Below are 16,744 nucleotides of genomic sequence, written 5' to 3'. Positions count from 1 at the left end.
CCTAAGAGCGTGATCTACACTGTTGCTCGGCGGGTCTTGAATACTTTTTAATCTACAAACTTTCTAATTATAGGAGAGGAAGGTGAACCCATCAGGAGTACACATTTGCAGCCCTTATATCCTCGATCTAGTGCGCATAGGTTCCTCCATATATTTTTTTTTCAAATTCTTTATTTTGGATGGTCAGTCATAACAGGAAAACAGAAAAATAAACATTAAAACCCTCCATATATTTTTAATCACCTCAAAGCACCCCCCCCCCCCTGTCCCCATCAATGCGGAGTCAGTACGGTCCTGCAACAGACATCTTGGGGCCTTGTACCCCCCTCGTATGTACAGAACGGTCGGCTTGAGACTTTTCTTACCTACATCATGGTTTATCAGCAATGGGGAACCTCTGAAAAAATTGATCCTCCCTGGGCAGACAGTGACTTCAGTCAGTATTCACTATTCATGTAGGTGATCACAAGGTCCAGAAGATATGTTTGCATAGGAATATAACCAATGTCATCATCATACAAAAGAGGTAATATGGGTTTTTATAGAACTGGTGTCTTAATGAAGATTATTGTGCCACTGCCTTTTGCTGCTAATCTTCCAGCCCTTCATCCCCTTGTCTCTCCAGCTGCCTCAGCTTCACCCCTGTGTCTCTAAAGCATCCTCAGCTCCCCCACTCCCTCCCGTGACTCTCCATGACCTCAGCATGTTTCTCTGCATGGATTCCCTCAGCTCCCCCAACACCCCTGTCTCTCTCCATGGCTTCTTTCAGCTTGCCCCTACCCCCATGTCTCTATAGCCTCAGATCTCTCCTACCCATCTGTGTCTCTCCATGGCCACAGCTCCCCCCTGTGTATCTCCATGGTCTCAGCTTCTCCCTCTGTGTGTCTCCATGGTCTCAGCTCCTCCCCGCCTGTGTATCTCTATGGTCTCAGCTCTTCCTTTTCTCTCTGTGTATCTCCATGATCTCAGCTCCTCCCCCCTGTGTTCTGTATGGTCTCAGCTCCTCCCTCCTGTGTATCTTCATGGTCTCAAGTCCCCCCTTTCCCATCTATGTATCTCCATGGTCTCGGCTCCTCCTCCCCTGTGTATCTCCATGGTCTCAGCTCCTCCCCGTTGTGTATCTCAGTTCCCCCCCACCCCCCTCTGTGTGTTTCCATGGTCTCAGCTCCTTCCCCCTGTTTATCTCCATGGTCTCAGCTCTCCCCCACACCCTCTGTGTGATTCCATGGTCTTCAGCTACCATCCACCCCTTCCCCTCCTTGTGTGTCTCCATGGTCTTCAGATCTTATCTTTTGTCTCCCCTCGCCCTCCCCTCCAGACGCGCATGCAGGGGGGGTTTCCGAGTACCTGGAAACCCCCCTGGCTCAGGTGCTTTCTTGGCCGGGGGGACAGGGTGCCTTGTGCCCCCCGGACTGCTTAATTGCCAAGCTGCCGCTTCCTCCAACAGGTAAGGGACCATGGGCAGCAGATTCCATGCGGACTAGCCGTCCGCATGGAATCTGCTGAAAATGCCCTCCAAAAATGGCCGCCGCCTAGGAGGAGACGGATGCTAGAGGTGCTACTTGACCTCTACTGTCCTTCAGGGAACACAGCTCAGTGTTACCTGGAAGTGCGTGGAACGCTGAAGCCGCCGGGAAAAGATGCAGAAAGCTGCATCTTCTCTTGTATAACCCCTGATAACGAGCATGAAACCCCTGGCAACGAGCATGAGACCCCTAACAACGAGCATGAAACCCATGGCAGCGAGCATGAGACCCCTGGCAACGAGCATGTAAACCCATAGCATAAAACCCTTGGCAACGAGCATGAAACCCCTGACAACCAGCATGAGACCCCAGGCAACGAGCATGAAACCCCTGGCAACGAGCATGAGACCCCCTGGCAACGAGCAGGTAATTGAAAAGTAATTTGAAGCCTTACTATGGGGTATAAAATGGTGTAAGGGGCATAACTGTATGTGGCATAATGTGTAATGGGCATCACAGTGTATAGCATAATGTGTACTGGGCATTACTATAAAGGAGGAAAAATTATAATGTAAACTGTCTATGGGGGGTGGAGGCGCACTTTTTAACTGTCCGCACTGGGAGCCAAATTGCCTAGAAACGGGCCTGCATTAGTATTAGCAAAGTGCCATGGGGGCAAGGGCGCCAAAAACTGGCAGGTGGCGAGCAAAATGTTAAGTGCACAATTTCTCCATCTAAACGTGACCTCTGTAGCTGCGGCTCTGAATCTGAGAAGACAGCAGCTTTCACTGATGACCCCACAACACTCCCATAACATTCCCATGAAACACTCTTTTTGCGTTCACTTCCGGTTACCGCCCAGGAACGCCCATCACTCCACTGCTCCATTTGCAATGCCATCTGATCCGATCGCACCAGCATCATTGTGTGTACACTCAGGGTAACACATTTGCCGTACTGGCTTTCTGAAGTTCTAGCACATGTGCAGTTGCTACAAATCACATTGTGCAAGTTTTATGCCCAGATGCCATGTTATTTATATTATTTAGATTAAAACACTTGAAATACACAATAAATTCTGGTTCGACTTTTTTGTCATTGGCTCTGTAACCAATTATTTGGAAACCCCCCTTTCAAAATCCTGCATTTGCCACTGACCCCCCCCATGGCCACCCTTAGTTCCTTCTCCTTCTCCAGCAGCCACTTACCTCTCCTACCCTAGCCTGGTCTTTGCTGAGCTCCTCATCACGGTGACGCGACAGCTGTACCTCCTCTGTTTTTTTGTGGCGGTGTGCGGACGTCATGACGTCACGCGCGCTGAGCCCAAATCGAAACAATAAAAACTTTATTGTGCTGGGACATCATGTCCCGACTACCCAACCGCAGGTTAATGCAAGCTGCGCAGGCATAGAGGATAAACAAACCAGTGGCCAGGAGAAGGATGGCACCCTGCCCTCCGACCCAGCCCGCCGCTGAGGCGGGCAGTAATTGTATAGCACGGGGGTAGTAGCGGGGGAAAGGTGCCTGAGTCTCCAGTCCCAGAAGCCCCCCTGATGGCGGTCCTGTCACATCCTATTTGCATCGCTTTGCGAATAAGACGCATTGTAAGGGAGAAAATCACATGAAAAGACGCTCTGTGATACCGAAGACACAACTATATGTGCTGCATAACGCACAAGGAGGCCAGATGTATGTGGACACATCTAGTAATTACATTTATTTAAGAGAGTAGTGTTATGATGGCACTATGGCCCTGATTCAGAGCCGGACGCTCTGACCAGAGCGCTCGCTCTGAATCAGGGCCCACCTCCATTAATATGGAGCGTCCTCCTGGACGCTCGTATAGCTGTGGGTCACCACCCACAGCATACACGAGCGTGCAGGGTGATGGTCGCGATTGTCTTGACCATCAAAACTGCGAGCAAAAGCCTGTGGTTGGGTTTTTCAACCGCAAGCCCTGGAGTGATTTTGGCTCTATCAGAGCCAAAATCACTCCCACTGACATCACTAGTGATGTCAGTGGGGCCGGCTTCAGATGGTAGGCGTTCCCTTGGGAACGCCTTCGTCTGGCAGGCACGCCCACCAAAGGGGGCGTGCTGTCAGTCACCATCGACAGCACGCCCCCTTTGATGAGACACTACGAGCGACTTTCCTTCGCTCGTCGGGTCTTGCGCATGCGCACGACGGACCTCCCTCTGTCGTGCGCATGCGCAGTGGGGACCATCGACCCACTTGCGAGCGGACAGCCGCTCGCGAGTGGGTCTGAATGAGGGCCAATATCATGTTCACTAAATCACATTTAGGTTCTAATATTTTATAATACATGCAACATTTTTCTTCGGGATAAATAATTCTGAATCTTTACAAAGCAGTTATTTACCTATAGTTATAACATCTGAAGGTTTACTGATATACTACTGTTCATTTGGCAATTAACTTATGTTTTGTAGTGTTACCCCATGTCTGAGTCTTTTTTTAAGGACTTACTATTCATGATATCAGTTAAATATAATTTGTTTGAATAAATCTGTTTATTTGATATTTGATTAGTATTATATCAGCTTCCACTCTTTTTAATAATGGAACTATACAGAGAAATGGGCTTCTCCGTTAAGCATTACTAATTCCCATGTGTTTTTCTAAACATTTATAGAACAATAAAGTAAAAATAAACCCTACTTTTATATTGAGAATATGTTGCCATTAATGGAATTAATGCTCCCCGAACCTGTGGCATACTATAGTGGCCATGTACTAGTTCCATCTCTCAGTGTATGTACACATCAGCCGTGGTCTTGACAAAGGCCGGCAGCAGCGAGAGGTCCTCGGAGGAAAATAAATACAGATAAAAGGCAGAAGATTGGAGAAAAAACAGACCCCAGCAGCCGAAGACAAACACTCTAATCAAGTAAAATAAACAGTCTTTCCTATTCCATATTCTGCTGGAATTATCCGCAAATGCAATAGATAAATTAGACAGATGGGAGTTCTATGGGCAGGCCTTTTAAATGCTCCTTTTTTTCAAGTATGTGCTACGATGATTGCATATTCTTTCATTTCACACATCACAAGAAATCACCCAGTTCCCGAGTCTGTTAGAGAGGCTTTGCACACCGATGATGTAATGTTGATGTAGCACAGGCCTTTTGTCACTGCAGCAGCCCTGTGAATGGTGGGACATACGTCACCTCTTTCTGTCCTTTTGTAGTCCCCCCTAATTCATATTAACAATTAACATGTTGAGTTTTTCTCTTTAATATTTTGTCTGTTTGGGTGACATCTAGGTATTTTTTCTTAATAAGCATCAAATATAAGCGCCCTTACCCCACTATGATCCAGTACCTCGTATTCCATATTCCATATGCTGCCTAGTACTTGTCCTTAGGGGTCTATTCTTAGCCCCTTATCAGTAATAACAGGGCTTTTCACTTCTTCATCCCATTCAGAGAAGGGGTTAACGTGCAAAAATGTCAGCCGACATGACCATGTTTTCTGTAACGCTGCCTGCTGCCGTCCCACTCTCAATCATACTTTGCTGTTTGGGGCACTGCGTGTGACATTGCAGCCCCGGGGTCTGTACATGCGCAGTGCGGATTCTGCGCATGCGCGGATCTGAAAACATCGATGATGTACCTAAACATCGGCTTTATGTACATGTCTAAATTAGGCCCTGCGTCTGAATATGTACAATGGAGCTTTGCGTGTAAAAAAACCGCTGCAATCATATCACGTCGTATACAGATTCAGGGCCGTATTCAGTTAAAGCAAAAGTCCGTTTCGGCAATACTTTTTCGCTGATACCGTCATTTTCGCTGGTTTCAACTTATCCCCGTATTCAATTGCAGCGTCTCTTTGCCGGTGCGATAACGCAATGCAATGTAATAGGCGAAAAAGATTTGCCTATGCATACACAGCGGAAAAAAGTGCAGAATTGGGGTTTTGGGGGGCAATGTTGCGTGAACAACCCTGCACTCTTTGGACACCCCCCCTGATGCTAAATGCGTAAAAAAAATGCAAAAACCCCCCCACAAAGGACACCCCAAAAAAAGCACTTTGAAAAAATGAGCGAAAAAAAATCAAAGTGGGGGTACACATTCAAAAACTAGCGAAATAGCCTTTGGGGGTGTCTGCAAGTATGGGAGAGGTGTATTTTCGATTGCAGGTGTTTGCTGAAGGTGCATTTTTTGCACTTTTTAATGCTGGACTTTAGCAACTTCAAAATATGCTTGCACCCATTTTCATGTACCCCAAATTTGATGGAACTACTTATTTTACAAAAAAAAAATTGCTAAATGCTATTCTTTACCCCTGTCCCAAAGACTCTAAATAGCGCCTATTGAGAACATTCAAAGACCCCAAATACCTTAAGCAGGGCTATTCTGGGGTACCCATAGTGAACCACCATGTCAGAGCATCTTTTGTGGATGTCAGGCTGATTTCCCCAAAAATGACAGAACTTTTCGCCTGGTCCCGTTTTCGCCAATTTGAATTGAATCCGGGGATACGCAGGGACGCCCGCGATACTTTTTCGCACCAGAAACCAGCGGTGACGGCGAAAAGTCTGGCAAGGGACTTTTCGCTTCTAATTGAACACGGACCTCAGACTCTGTTGCATATGGAATGAATCAGTGCAGTATTGTGAAGTGGTTTTGTTGCATCACGTTGCGACTCAGGTGCACAATCGAAAAAGATGCTCGGCACAAGCCAAGACACATGGGATCTGCCACGCTGAGAATAGTGTATGAGGACACATCTGTATCTTCAAGGTATTTTAAATTAGATTAGTCTAACATTACTTCCCAAGGGAGTAACTTGTCATTTGTGTGCCACATATCAACAATTGAAAGAGCCCCTTGTACTGTACAATAGCAGGAAAAAACTCCCAAAGAAACATGGGACACAGAAGGCAGACAGGCCCCCCTTCAGCTGTGGAGCCAAGGCCGGTGCTAGGGTGTTCCGCGCCCCCCTGCAACTATAAATTTGCGTCCTCTTGACATGTCTCTTGTTTCATATTTTGAAGTGTAATGAGGGCCAGGCAGCGGCCAGCTGTCTCTCTCTCTCTCTCTCTCTGTTCAGCGAGTTTTCCTCCTGGCTTTGTGGTGCGCAGCTGAGGCAGCTCCACCATTGCTCCAAGAAGAGCTTGGGCACAGCACACAACCCACAGAGAAAGAGGGTGTGCGTGCGCGATATCACATCATTGCGTAATTGTGTATGGTGCACACTGACGGTCTACATGCTATTGCTGGCAGTGGCGCTGCTTATAACAACTTAACACAGCAAGGGAACGAACTAGCTCCTCCCACTCTGGGGTGGGCATTGCCGAGCAATGAAATTCGTTCCACCCCTTAGTTTCGCCCTGCTAGGCAGGCCCATTACACTGCTGCACTAGCTGCCTCAGCCTGACTGTCGCAGGTGCAGCGAGTGCAGCTGAAAAAGCGATCAGAAAGCAAGCAGTGGGGATGGCGCCACTCCAGCCCGGCGCCCTCCTGCAGTGCTTACTCCGCGGACTGCATTACGCTGCTTGGCCCTGTGTGAGACCCATGGCAGCTGTCTGCATCTATGGTTTTTGTGTCCCTGCTAGTACCCATCAAAATGGGTCAGCACTATGGTGCAGTGATTAGCTTTGCTGCCTGATTGCACTGGGGTTAGTTATGATTCCAACTAGGGTCCTAAGGGGGTCTATTTACTAAGCAGCGTTAGGAGACAGAGTGATAAGGTGCCAGCCAATCAGCTCCCAACTGTCATCTCACAGGCTGTGTTTGAAAAATGACAGTTGGGAGCTGATTGGCTGGCACCTTATCACTGACTTATCACTTTTCACTCTGTCTCCTAACACTGCTTAGTAAATAGACTCCTAAATGTTCTGAGTTTTTATATTCACCCCATGTTTGTGTGTGTTTCCTCTAGACACTTCTCTTTCTTCCCACAAGCCAACTAATACAGTTAGGCGAATTGGCTTCTGATAAGAATGAACCCTGCTTGTGTGTGTGTGTGTGTGTGTGTGTGTGTGTATATGTGGTAGGGAATATAGATTGTAAGCTCCATTGTGGCAGTGACTGTTGTTAATGGCTAAATAGGCTGTGGTATGGAATGTCAACATTCTCATAATTGAGGAATTGTGCGTATCAACATAGCGTTTTCGAACCCTAAACGCAGCCTAACCCTAAACCCAACTTGTATTGTCGATGTCATATAATGACTATATACTGACTAAATATTATCTGTGAAGCACTGCATAATATGTGTGTGCTATATAAATAACTGGTTGTGGGGAACATTCTATCTATAGTTAGAAAATAAGTGTTAGCATTTAATTTTGTACTCTTACAAAAGATAAAACCAGCTATTATTTTCTGCTATGTGCCGTGTTGTTTACCTCCTTGCAGCATTAGGTTATCTACCCTTCTTATTGCTGCTTATTTTGCACATTAGGGGATGTGTGGTTGCAAGTTAGTCTTGTGGCTGCTCATATGCGCAACACCAGTGCCTGGGGCAGGGCCGGATTAAGGATTGTGGGGGCCCCGGGGCAACTAAGTTGTGGGGGCCCCATAAAAAAAATGGTCACTACCTGAGTAAAACGCAGGATTTAGAGTGGGGAGATAGATAGATAAATTGAGATATATATGTATCTATGTGTATATATATATATATATATGTATATATATATATATATATATATATTTACAGTACAACACACCGGCACTCCTACACTCCGTGTAATCGGGCATACAGCCCTAACTTGCTCCGGTGCCTTCCAAGGAGGACAGCTCCCCCAACTTACTATATCCTCAATGTATAGACGGCACTCGGAGTCTAATGAAAAAAGTTACCCTCGCCGGAGGGAATTTATTTGGTCCAAATACATTCCCTCTGGCGAGGGTAACTTTTTTCATTAGACTCCGAGTGCCGCCTATACATTGTGTATATCTATGTATATATATATATATAGATATATTTATAGATAAAGATAGAGATATACAGTATAGATAAAGAGTGGGGGAAGGGACAAGGAGAGAGAGGGAGGGGGAGAGAGGGAGGGAGACAAAGAGGGAAATAGAGGGAGAGTCAAAGGAAGGGAGAGAGAGTGAGGAGGGGACATAAAAGGAGAGAGATGGAGGAAGGGAGCTCACACACTAACCTCTTGCAGCTGCAGCAGGCAACCCATCAACCTTCTGATGGGGCAGGCACTTCACTGCATTAAGCCCCACCCCCTACTTGTGCACCCACGAATCGCAGCATTGTCAACAAGGGGGCAGGGCTTCCATAAAGCCACTGTCGGGTGAATCTCTGAGGCAGTGAGACTGTGCCATGATGCTGCCGCAACCAGAAGCTAGCCAGGGTGAGTGGCCAGGTCCAGTCACCATTTTCGTCAGTGTGGAGGCCCCCAAGGTGTGGGGGCCCATGGACGACCGCCCCTCCTATAATCCGGCCCTGTCCTGGAGCCTGACACGGGTGAAATGCTACTTAGAGCATATTAATCATGCAGGAGTTATAACTTTAAACATGTCGTTCACCCGCATGTTTACAGTTATAACCCCCTGCACGGTTAAAATGTTCTAAGTAGCATTAGACCTGTGTTTGAATCCCTTGTTGGCATTGTCATGTCGACATACTCATTGTGGACACAGTTCATGTCGACCTTGTGCACCTAACCCAATCAAACTTATTCTGATCACTTGTTACATGTCAGGTTATGTCCTGATCATCCGTGTCTGGTGTGACCTGTCTGTGGGTGACAATGAAGACCACCACCTTCTTGCACCATATATCAAAATTTAAAAGTTCTAGTTCTAGTGATGAAACCTAAGTCCTTTATATTTACACTGGACACATACAGCAGAGAGACTCTTGGGTTGCCCATGATGTATTCCAACCCCCCCCCCAATATAACTACTTCTATCCAAAAACATACTCCACTTTAACCTCTTTCATTTTGCATTCACCTGGTATACATGTAATAATTGATGACTATGGTGTTTTAAACTCAGTGATAGTTCAGCACAAGAAACTACAAAAGGAGAATAAATGGTATGAGGATTCTATGTTGTGTGTAATTATTAAGTTGGAGACCATTGTTGTAGAATAGGCTCATCATGGCCCATCCCGTGCTGTCAGATACAGCTCTTGTGAAAATGTCTGCATAAGGCTTGGCTGTATATTTACTAAGCGAAAGGTTTACAAGTTGGCGGTTTTGAACTCAGGATTTAGAACGACAACAATATTAAATAGAAAATAAAACAGGCGTGTTTTACATTTAATATTACTGCCATTTTAATCCTGCGGGCAAAACCGCTCACAATCGGCAGCTTAGTAAATATAGCGCTTGGTTTGATTCCATACTTTATGAGGTTCATAACTACAGTTCTTATTAATAACAGAGGGCCTGATTCACTACTGACCGCAACTGCGGTTACGCAAGCAATCGGCCGATTGTTGTGATCTGCGCATGCGTATGCATCGCATTGCGATCTCAGTGACTACGAAGACCCATCGCAGAGTGATTGACAGGAAGTGCTGTTTGTGGGTTGCAATGGGGGGCGGGTGGACGGCGAAAACGCAGGCGTGCCAGTGCAGTGCGTTCAAACGCCGTTGCAGGGGCGTACATAAATTATCCACTGCAATGCCATACGCAGCTTGAGTACTCATTGCGTGCGCTGAAGTTAGCAATTTCTGAGTAAGGTCAGACCTTGTGCAAGTGTGCGTGAGGCTGCGATTGTACTCGATGTTACCGATGGTTTCACAGTCCTGCTAAATATTACAGATGTGTGTAAGGTAAGGTGGGCGTCTTATGTTTTGCCAATAATGCATTGCAATCACAGACATTAGCATACCTTTGCAGTGAGACTGCGTGCGTACTCACAGCCGCGATCGCTGTAGCGATCCGTATAGAATCACTCCCAGAGAGCGAAGCTGAGTTCTGCTGGATAAGCTGAAAGATTGAGGCTCCGATCCAGCATCACGCTGCTGCTCTCAATTAAAGACTTCCCAGTATTTTCTACTCCAGTAGAAGCACCAGGAATGTTAACCAGGACATGAACTGCTGCATTAACTGATTGAGTCAATGGATAGCAGCATTTATAATAGGCAGACTCCTTTTCTCTTTCAAACCACATGTATATTTTCATTGCAATAAAATGTATACACTTAGCTTCCACTTTCTAAAATGTTTGAGATAAATGGTCATTTTCAGCGACAACTTGTACATTTAAGTTCAAGATCAGATACGGCAAATAATGGCATCCATTATACGCCTGAGAATCTCTGTATACTGTATGAAACACTTTGCTGTATTGTGTATATTTCCAATTAGAAGCCTGAGTGTAAGCTCAATACATATTCAGTAACTAGTCATACTCTGTACAGACATTTTCCCAAAGAAACACTGAAATATTACTTCAATTATAAACAGCACATACTTTCTGGTGTTCTTGTAGCAAAATATAGCAAGATTACTCTCAGGCTTTGTTTCAAAGGTTTTGTATGCTACTACTTTTCATGGTAGGGGCGCTGTACCATTTAGGTCTATGATATTCACTTTTACATTTGTTTTGCAAGTTCCTTTTGAATATATATATATATATATATATATATATATACACACAGTCAGGTGCATAAATATTGGGACATTGACAGAATTTTCATATTTCGGCCTCTATTCACCAATCACAATGGCTTTGAAATGAAACAAACAAGATTTACTTTAACTGCAAACTTTGTTGCAAATCCTTTGCAGGCAATTACAGCCTGAAGTCTGGAACGCATAGAAATCACCAGACGCTGGGTTTCATCCCTGGTGATGCTCTGCCAGGCCTCTACTGCAAATGTCTTCAGTTCCTTCATGTTCTTGGGGCATTTTCCCTTCAGTTTTGTCTTCATCAAGTGAAATGCATGCTCAATCGGATTCAGGTCAGGGATTGACTTGGCCATTGCATAACATACCACTTTTTAGCCTTAAAAAACTCTTTGGTTGCTTTTGCAGTATGCTTCGGGTCATTGTCCATCTGCACTGTGAAGCACCGTCCAATGAGTTCTGAAGCATTTGACTGAATATGAGCATATAATATTGCCCGAAACACTTCAGAATTCATTCTGCTGCTTTTGTCAGCAGTCACATCATCAATAAATACAAGGGAACCAGTTCCATTGGCAGCCATAAATGCCCACGCCATGACACTACCACCACCATGCTTCACTGATGAGGTGGTATGTTTTGGATCATGAGCAGTTCCTTTCCTTCTCCATACTCTTCTCTTCCCATCACTCTGGTACAAGTTGATCTTTGTCTCATCTGGCCATAGGATGTTGTTCCAGAACTGTAATTGCTTTTTTAAATGTTGTTTGGCAAACTCTATTCTGGTCTTCCTGTTTTTGAGGCTCACCAATGGTTTACATCTTGTGGTGAACCCTCTATATTCACTCTTGTGAAGTCTTCTCTTGATTGTTGACTTTGACACATATACACCTACCTCCTGGAGAGTGTTCTTGATTTGGCCAACTGTTGTGAAGGGGTTTTTCTTCACCAGGGAAATAATTCTTCTGTCATCCACCACAGTTGTTTTCCGTGGTCTTCCGGGTCTTTTGGTGTTGCTGAGCTCTCCGGTGCATTCTTTCTTTTTAAGAATGTTCCAAACAGTTGATTTGGCCACACCTAATGTTTTTGCTATCTCTCTGATGGGTTTGTTTTGATTTTTCAGCCTAATGATGGCTTGCTTCACTGATAGTGACAGCTCTTTGGATCTCATATTGACAGTCAACAGCAACTGATTCCAAATGCAAATGTCACACCTAGAATCAACTCCAGACCTTTTACCTGCTTAAATGATAATGAAATAATGAGGGAATAGCCCACACCTGTCCATGAAATAGCTTTTGAGTTGATAGTCCCATTACTTTTGGTCCCTTAAAAAGTGGGAGGCACATACAGAAACCGTTGTAATTCCTACACCGTTCACCTGATTTGTATATAATTACCCTCAAATTAAATCTGAAAGTCTGCAGTTAAAGCACATCTTGTTTGTTTCTTTTCAAAACCACTGTGGTGGTGAATAGAGGCCAAAATATGAAAATTCTGTCAATGTCCCAATATTTATGCACCTGACTGTATATATATATTGTGACAAGAAACACATAGACTGGGTAAAATCAACAGAAGCTTTATTTCCTCACCACATACAGGTATACAGGACAGTGCAGTGTTCACAGGCAAGATGTCACAGACTGGTACACAGAATCTTCCAAACAGCAACACAGTTCTTTGAGTGGACGCACAGGTCCAGGATCCCCCAACACTAGTCACCCCTGGGCCTATAACCTTATACACACAGCCTGCAGGCAATTTTATACAATATTTTAAATCATTTTGTGGCTCAAACTGTTGGTGTACATACTAGAGAAGAGTGTGTTTGGTTCCCTGAGAATCGAACCCACCCGAATTACGGGGATTCGAGGCAGATACGAGTCGGGTTTTCCCGCCTGACTTGGTTTTGGATTCTGTAAAGGTCCTGCGATTCGCCGCCATTTTTCATTCCGGCTGTGGAGAGTGAAGAGGGAGGGAGCTGTGCTGTGCTGTTGTTTTGCGTTATTGTTAATTTGACGCTGTGCATAGAGGCTGGCTACTGTTGTCCATAAGGGCTGGCTGTTGTTTTCTATAGAGGGGCTTTCTGGCTGTTGTCATGTCCATAGGAGCTGGTTGGCTGTCGTTGTCCTGTCCGTAGGGGCTGGCTGTCGTTGTCCTGTCCATAGGGTCTGGTTGTTGTACTTGTCCTGTCCATAGGGGCTGGCTGTAGTGCTGTGTTGTCCCAGGGGGTGCAGGATCCACATACCAGTCTTGTAGCTGCCGGCAGCTGTCATGATGACGATGCAAGGCCGTCAGCGTCATCTATAAAGGCCGATGTACCAGGGCTTAAGTTAGGACAAAAAGTCAGGCTTAAAAAATCAATCTTTACCCTGTTAAAGCAAAAAAAATTTAAAACTCAGCTTTAGAGAAACAAAAAATTGGCAATATGCCATTCACTACACGAAGTGGCAAGGAAAGGATAAGGCATTGGCCTGTATTTATGGATAATTTAAGCCCCTCTGCTTGTAGGAGAGATACAAAAAAACTTAAAATTGTTAAGAGTAAGACACCGGAACCAACTGTGTGCTCATAAAAATCAGAAATCCCAGAGGATAGTCCAAGTGTGTCCGCGGTTGCCATGTGTGAGCCTGACCTTACTAATACTGTACTTGAAGAGGATCCTCCTTCCACCATTTGTGCGCCTTCTGATGTAGAAATCGAGGATGCTTCTGTGGAATTGCATGAGGAGGATGAGGAGGATATTTATGTAGTAGGCGATAACAACAAGGATGATAAGGATGTTGATGATGATGAGGATGTTGATGGCGAGGATATTTGTGAAAAAACTGCAAATCAGGCACCAGTTGTTGTTACCAATGGTGGGAAAAATCCCTTTGTTGCCATGCCTGGGCAAAGGACCAAAAAATCCAATTCTCATGTGTTGAATTATTTCCACCAAAATCAGGAAAACCATTGCCAAGCCATTTGTAGCCATTGCCAAGTAACAGTGAGTAGAGGTAAGGACCTTAACCATCTTGGAACCTCCTCCCTGTTACGTCACTTGCAGCGCATTCATCAAATTGGAAAGGGTATTTCAAATTCTAAAACTTTGGGGACAAAAAAACAAACAACAATCAGTCCAGTGTCACCTAGATGCTCCCTTCTATCTGGATCCAAGCACCTGCAATCTCCACCACCAACACCTGCATCATCATCAACATCCTCATTCGTGATTGGAAGTAGTCCTGCATCCAATTTCATAAGCATGACTGACTCTCCTATCCGTGATTCCTCCGAAGGATCCTTGAGTGCTACGCCTGTTGCTGCTGCTGGGAATGGATCTTCATCCCAGAAATGGACCAAGAAGACTACTACTAGTAGTAATTAAAAAAAACAATTGACTATTAAACAGTCCTTTGATAGATGAAGTAAGTATAACAGCTGTCACCCAGTTTTACAGCGGATCACTGCCGCCATGACGGCTGTGCTAGTATTAGATGGTGAAATAATAGAAAATGAGGATTATAGTGCAGAGGGAGTGCAAAAGGAGGATGAGGGGGAAATTTGTGTCCTGTCTGACGGTAATGTGGATGTTGATGATGCGGATGTGGTTTGCTTAAATCAGCCACAAGTGGCAGCAGTTCTTGCTAATGATAAAAAGAAAGCCAGAAAAGCAACGTCTTGGGTGTGGAATTATTTTAATCTAAATTCTGACAACAGCTGTGAAAGAATCTGTTCCATTTGTAAAGCCAAAGTTAGCAGAGGCAGGGACGTTAACCATCTAGGCACCTCCTACCTGTTACGTCATTTGCAGCGAGTTCATGCAATTTGTTTAACAAAATTATAATTTGTAAATTAATAACAAGCAGTCCAGTATCAGCTACCAGCAGTTTGGACCATAACATGCAATCTCCAGCACCAACACCCTCATCATCAACCTCCTCCTTAATAATTGAAGGTAGTTCTTCCAAAAAATGTTTTGTGGGGCCCAAACAATCCAAGGAGTCCAGCCACGAAAGTGGCAGTTTACATTTGGCACAATATGGGGCATTGCCGACAGACATTATTATAGTTTATTAAACTGCCATCCTGTCTGCCACTGCTGTCTGGCAATGTTTCATAGATGTCCTATATTTTTTTAAACTGCCGTGCATTTGTGCCGCTGCTCTGTTGCTTCTCGCTGCAGCCTTTGGCCTATATTGGTTAAAAATAGTGATTTCAATATTGTGAGCTGTAAGGTGGTTCAAAATGGCTAGAAATGCCTGAAAATGATTGTTATTAAGGTTACTAATACTGTAGGAACAAAAACAGGCCCAAATGATGTGATTTTAGCTGTTTAAAGTCCAACACGAGATTCAGATTCAGATCCAAAACATGGGGGTCGGTGCACATCTCTAGTACATATATGAAATTAATTTATGTTTCATATACACCTTATATACAAAGGATGACTGTAATTTTATACCATTTTTTTTTATATTTTGTGCATTAAACAAAGTTTGTCCACATTGAACCATCAAAAAGCAAAGTTTTCACTATCTCAGTCATGCTAAAATTTTTTTTATGTATTTCGGAATATATTTGGAAATGGGAGTCTCTCTCCCTCTCCCTCTCCCTCTCTCTCTCTCTCTCTCTGTCTCTCTCTCTCTCCTTCCCTCCTCCCCCCCTCCCCCGGAACGCCACTGTGCTCTGATGCCCTCTGGAACTGAGTAGATATATGTCGCTCGAGTAACAAACAGCTATATATATATATATATATATAAGTTTTAATTTTTTACCCCTGGATTAGTGATACCAGAGATGTCTAAAGATTGTGATCTATTGTTATAGGTAATAGTATTTCAGCAAAATGACTTATAGTGGTTGTCTGGCTTTGGATTGCTTGTCTTTGTGTATGCCCTCTTGAAAATCATTGAGATCTATATATCATGGCTAATGTGGAGAAAGCAAAGCTCTTTTCCTCCATGTTTGCCTTTTCACAGCCAGGTTACGCAGCCATTGGTCAGGGTGGCTGGAGACAGAGCGTGCAGGCCTAATAGTATTAGTCATTACCATTCAGCCTACTGCGCCATTCCTTACCTGCTCCAAAATCTTCCATCATATCTGAGGAGGTAGAGCTCAACACTGACCCTTTTTTTTTCTTCAAAAAAACCAGCCTCAATACAAAGCTAAATATTATATATGGCACCGCTCTGTTACACACACTGAGCTTTAGGACTCTATGGGCCTGATGCAGAGATGTAAGCTAATGCATTCGCAGCTGAGATTGCACACACAGCTGCTGTGTGAAAATACGCTAATGATGTAGCCGGCTAGAAAGTTATTGAGACGTCCACCGGCTGCTTCCCAGATCCAAGCAAGAGCGTACCAATGCGCAGCCACCGCCACAAATCATTCGATAATCGGCCATCTGAGTTGCCCTAGGGTCATGCAGAATAGCTGCCTGAACTGAGAATATAAAATATTGGAATAGCGTGCATTTCTAAATCATTGCATTAGTACATACAGTACATTGCTTTCATTTTTCTGCCTTCCTCCGTGCTTTTTAGTCTTGTATTTATGCCATCTAACAGTTCTTTATTTATTATGCCTATGGGTATGATACTGATCGAATCTATTAGGCTTCCTGCTGTTTATTCATGAACCTGCTTTCATTTGTTTCCAGGAACAATGACAATTAAATACTTTGATTGATGATATAGATCCATGGCTGAAATGACAG

General features: G+C 44.4%; 1 protein-coding gene across 1 annotated transcript in view; it reads left to right on the top strand.

Annotated features, from left to right (window-relative positions):
* ERC2 (ELKS/RAB6-interacting/CAST family member 2) overlaps positions 1 to 16,744 on the top strand; it is a 1,040,188-nt gene that overhangs the window by 548,678 nt on the left and 474,766 nt on the right. The window lies entirely within an intron of this gene.

The sequence above is a fragment of the Taudactylus pleione genome, unplaced genomic scaffold (genome assembly GCF_031769625.1).
Source record: "Taudactylus pleione unplaced genomic scaffold, aTauple2 ptg000128l, whole genome shotgun sequence".
NCBI classification, from domain to species: Eukaryota; Metazoa; Chordata; class Amphibia; order Anura; family Myobatrachidae; genus Taudactylus; species Taudactylus pleione.
The sequence above is the reverse complement of the archived record's forward strand: the minus strand, read 5'-3'. Positions and strand labels throughout refer to the sequence as shown.